Source organism: Carlito syrichta, unplaced genomic scaffold (genome assembly GCF_000164805.1).
Source record: "Carlito syrichta isolate Samal-C Ts95f unplaced genomic scaffold, Tarsius_syrichta-2.0.1 Scaffold40817, whole genome shotgun sequence".
In the NCBI taxonomy this organism is placed as follows: Eukaryota; Metazoa; Chordata; class Mammalia; order Primates; family Tarsiidae; genus Carlito; species Carlito syrichta.
The window spans coordinates 4955-10322 of record NW_006984913.1 but is presented as its reverse complement, the minus strand read 5'-3'; the positions used below and the strand labels follow the sequence as shown (position 1 = coordinate 10322).

Genomic DNA, 5368 nt, shown 5'->3' with positions numbered 1-5368 from the left:
GTATAATTCATAATTCAGTCATCATCTCTGAACTTATTTTTCTAATTCAATGTCTCCATTCACAAATAATTATTATGCTTATTTATGCAATTCATTGGCATATTGCATCAGCATTTTACAGTAAATAGATCACATTTCTTTCAGATTTTCTGACTAGAGCACAGATATTTATCATAAGATATGAAAAATAAAATCAGTAGTTCCTTTCTTCAGTTATTATGTTAACAGAATTTTTCCATTTGCAAATAATCCTTATACATATACCGGAATCATTTGGCATATTGCATCTGAAAAGGTCCCTGGAACACATTGTTCTCTCACGCCTCCAATAAGATTCAAGAAGCCAAGAATTGAGAAAAAAGAAGTTTATTTGTGAATTCAGAATTCAGGGATACAAGCCAGTATAGATACCACGGCCAGCTCAGCATCTCAAATTTTGCAGTTTGTATTCATAAGCATAAGCATTGGCATTTGCTACTGATTAATATCAAACTACTAACTTGCAAAACATTGTGTGATATTCCAATTATTATTGCATTTTGTCAATAACACGCATTGTTTGCATATTCTTGGTTCCCGATACAAGGAAACTGCAATTTTCAGTTATTAGTAATTCTAAGCAAAGAATAAGTGGAGCTTCTACAAAGTAAAACATTATTCATAGTGATACATTATTAATCAATGAGTACAACAATACAAAAGAGTGTACCAGTTATGGTTACAAGATTAATATAATTGTATTTCTGACTTTAACTATTGATCATGAAATAAACACTGTATTTTACTAACTGTGTGAATACAACCATGGAGTGTGTGAATCATTCTGTTCCAGCGAGGGTGAGCACAGTCTTGTAATTCTAAGGAATGTGGATTGTACAGGGCAGTAACCCTAAGAAACCAAACATTATAACAATCATGAATTAGTAGTAGTGGGTTCTCTTCATCATTTCCTCAGTGTTATCCATCATGGAGGTGTGGGAATCATTGTCTCTTTCTTTGGGTTTGAACATCTGAATGGCCTTCTCAGTCAGGCGAAACTGTGCTAGGAGAGGAAAAGGGGGATTAAGGGCAATGGGGTGGGGGTTTAAATGTTTTCTACATCTAGCCTGATTTAATTACAAAAAACAGAAGTTGGTTTTTTTTCCCTTAGAAACAAGTTTATTTTCTGCCAACCTTATTTCCGTGTTGCTTAAATGCATGTGTTGCTTAAGAGCTTAAGACCACTCCATGGTTGTCCCTACCCATTCAGTGGCCTGAGCAGTGGGAGCTGCAGACCAGTCTTCTGTGGCAGGCTGAGAACTCCAGTCTTCAGTAGGAAACTGCTGAATTGGCACAGAAGGCACCTGCACACCTTCAGACCAGTCTGCAACCTCAGGCTGAGTAGCAGTGAACTCAGGAGCTGGAACAGTCCATTCATCCTGAAATTCTTTGGTCACAGCTTTTTCAGCAGCAGGCTGCTCTTCCTTTTCAATCTCTTCAGGATCTCTGTAGAAGTAGAGATCAGGCATAACCTCTCACAGGTGTTCACGGGAGAAGGTGCCACGCATGTGCAGAACTTCCCGAGTCAGCATCCACCACATCAGACCCACTGAGTGAGCTCCCATGTTGTTGCACGGGATAGCAATGTCCACATAGCGCAGAGGAGAGTCTGTGTTACACGGAGCAATGGTGGGCAGGTTAATGTGAGATGCCTCTGTGAGGGGCTGGTGGTCAGCCCTGGGATCAGTAACCATGCCCAGCTAATTTTATTTATTTATTATAGAGACAAGGTCTCGCTAAGTTGCCCAGGCTGGTCTCGAACCCGTGGGTTCAGGCAATCCAATCACCTTGGCCTCCCAAAGTGCTGGATTACAGGCTGAGTCACCAAGCCTGGCGTATAGCCAATTATTTAAAGGCAAGAAGGAGTTAGGCCTAGATCAGTCTGAAAAACAACCCCATTCTGTAATGAATTTTTATTGCAAGCTATGATGATCTGGGCCTTTGATTTCTTTCTTTCCTGTATCTGGCATAGCATTTACAAGAAACATATAAGGATCACATAGTGACAAGTGTGAAGATGAGTTATTTTCTTTTCCTGTTCATTTTTTTATGATGAAAGGTTTGGTATGCCAATGTTCATTATGCAGGTAACCTTGTTGATGAAGTGTGCCCTCCCCCCCCCAGCAGATTCCCACTACTGCCAATCCCACCCCCGCTCCCTCAGCAGTTTCCCACTACTTATGACAGTTATGTTAGAGTTCATGAGAGTTAGTCTGGTCCACTTTTCCTGAAAGATGTCTGTCTTAGTTGTTGCTCACGAGATTGACCAGACCCCAGATGTTATCTTGAATCCCAAGCAGGTGTCAGTGGGCCAGCTTGAAGTCCAGGTGGGCCGCAGTGTAGTCAGGTGCTTGCCATAGGCATGAGATGTGATTTTAATTCAGCTCTCCCTAACTTTCCAACATAAGAGCCAGTTAAACGCACCTAGCAAGGTCCTAAGTTGGTTACAAATTAAAAACAATAACTATGAATGACAAAAGTTTAGACAGTCACCGTTCAAAGCACAACCAACAAGAAAACCTGGCTATTCTATAATATACAACGTTTTCTAAAAGACAGTTCTGATAAAGTCAAAATGACTTCCTTCCACATCAGCGTTTTACCATAAACAGATCGCATTTCTTTCTAGATGTCCCAACTGGAGCGCAGATGTTTATCATAAGGTACGCAAAGTAAAATTAGTAGTTCAGCCATCGTCTCTGCAAGTTTTCCATTTGCAAATAATCGTTATACATATATACGGAATTCAACTGGTATATTGCATCAGTCTGCAAGTTTTCCATTCGCAAATAATCGTTATACATATATACGCAATTCAACTGGTATATTGCATCCGTCTTTTACGATAAATAGAAGAGGTTTGTTTTCCAGTTTTCTGACTAGAGCACAGATGTCCATCAAGGTACACGCAAAGTAAAATTAGCTACCATTGCTGCGTTATTTTTTATCGCAATTATTCCATGACAAATAAACATTGCACATGTTCATGCAGTTTATTTTTCATGTTGCATCATCCTTTATGATAAATAGATCGTTTTTATGCTCTAATTTCCTGACTAGGGCATAGATACTACACTGAATTCAGAATTCACTGAATTCACTGACTTCATCCTTGCAACTGCCCCAGAGAGCTGTTTGGAGTGCACGTATTAAACAACACTTACTCGTGCTGGCTGTTCAAGCAGGTTTTTTTTTTTTTGCACAAAAACATGGAACCAAACCTACTGCCCACTGAAAGTAGAGTTCAAAAATGTGGTGTATATGGTACATGACGAAATTTTATGCAGCCATAAAGAAGTACAAAATCATGAACTTCTCGGCAAATTGGATTGTCTTGGAGACAATTATTCTTAGCGATCTACCACAGAAACAAACACCTGATACCGCATTTTCTCACTCATAAGTGAGACTTGAACATTAACTACAATAGCACAAGGAAGGAGCAGTAGTCTTAGGACACTGCCAGGAGGTGGAGGAAGGGGTGTAGGTTGTAAAAAAAACAAACTGTAACAGGGCCTAAACCAGAGGAAGTGAGCATCAGTTGGAAGCTGAAAAACAACTGCACATAGATTACATAAGTACCTAATCTTGACTTGTACCTCACATCTTTAAATTAAAATAAAGTATATATACATTAAAAAAGTAATTGATCTAATGAACGATTCAGCGTTGTCCGGATTAGAATGATTGCAAATTCCACGGCATATGTTGGTGTTTGATCTGGTAGTAATTCTCTTACTTGAGAGCTCACTGAATCAACCAATTTAGCTACCAAAATTTTCATGACCGTGGTCTTTATAACACCAACAAGTGAACCCATGGAAATCATAATTTTGAAAAAAGATTTTAAAGTGTTTTAAAAAAGAACAAAAAGTGAAACAAACAAAAGAAAGAAAGAAAACAACCTGGGAACTATGGCTTGCTGCTGTATTCCAAGGTACTCAGGAGGCTGAGGCAAGAGGATTCCTTGAGCTCTGAAGTTGGAGACTGCAATAAGCTATGAATGAGCCCCACACTCCACTCTGCTTCAAAGAGGGAAACTGCCTAAAAAACAAAAACAAAAAAATAAAACACCAAAAAGAAAAACAAAGTAAAAACACCAAAAAATGAAAAACAGCAACAACAATATAATCTTGAAAGGCGCAGAGAACAGTCAGAAGAACGTCTCCCGAGACGGTGCTAAACACTACATAAAACCAAACGAAGACTACAAAGGCCCTAAACTCTAGCTTTTCCCGCGCGCGCGAAACTTAAACCTGTGCTCAAACAGCCTCTCCCTATAGGAAGACTACCTCATAGTCTCCTCCAATAAAACCCAAACACAGCACTGGCCAGGCCCTGCAAGGTTCATAAAAATACCCCTCTCCCTACATAGCTCGCTCTCTTTCTCTCTTGCTTTCTCTCTCTGTCCCCACCACTCTCTTGCTGGCTCTCTCATTCTTCTCTCCTTCCCTCTTTCTCTCTCTCTCGGTCTCTCTTTTTCTTTCTCTCTCCCCACCACTCTCTTACTCTCTCTTCCTCTCTCTCGCTCTTGCTCTTCCTCGGTTACAGACCCTTCGTGTAACTGCCCCTTTAATAAATCTCTTCGTTCTGACCGGCTGTGGAGTCATTACCGGTGCTGAACTTCTTTCAAATCTGAGCTAAGAAACCACACACACACACACAAAATCAAATTAAAGAAAAGAAACAGAAACTATACCGTAATGAATGTTCTTCAGGTTTTAGTCCAAGTATTGCGATAACAGCCTCCTGAAGAGCTATGTCTTCAGAAGTCACTGGTACTTATGTGAGCCAGACAGGCAGTGACGCTGGCCAATGAGCATGAGACATGGTAGATAGAAGTGATTCTGGCCAATGAGCATGAGACACGGTAGATGACTGGCACCATCGTCAATTTAAAGTTACCGCCTTCCAAAGAGCTCAGCGGCCATGTTGGCTGCTAGTGTCAATGTCAGGTGGAGAAGCACAGTGGGACCCTCCCATAGTGCGGAGGGAGTATGAGGAGATATGACGAAGGGGACAAGATGTTACCAAGCTCAAATTCCTGGGACAGGGAAAAAGGCGATTTTTCCAAAAGCTGGTGGATATGAAAATGGAACATGATCAGTTCTGACTGTGAACTGTGACCTGGGACCCATGAAAGAGCCGCTCACTGAGAAAAGTGCTTTTGCAAATGGGCTCAAATTAAATATCTTCACACTGGGAGATTCTCTGTATTTTCTGGGCCAGACCCTGATGAAATCACAAATGTCCTTGAAAGGAGAAGCAGACAGATTTGAGTTCAGAAGTTGAGAAACTGATGAGAGCCTAGGTCTGTGGACTAAGGGCA

General features: G+C 40.6%; 1 pseudogene; it reads right to left on the bottom strand.

The window, feature by feature from the left end:
• Nucleotides 1-1214: 1214 nt before the first annotated feature.
• Nucleotides 1215-1733, bottom strand: LOC103249313 (annotated as a pseudogene).
• Nucleotides 1734-5368: the final 3635 nt, after the last annotated feature.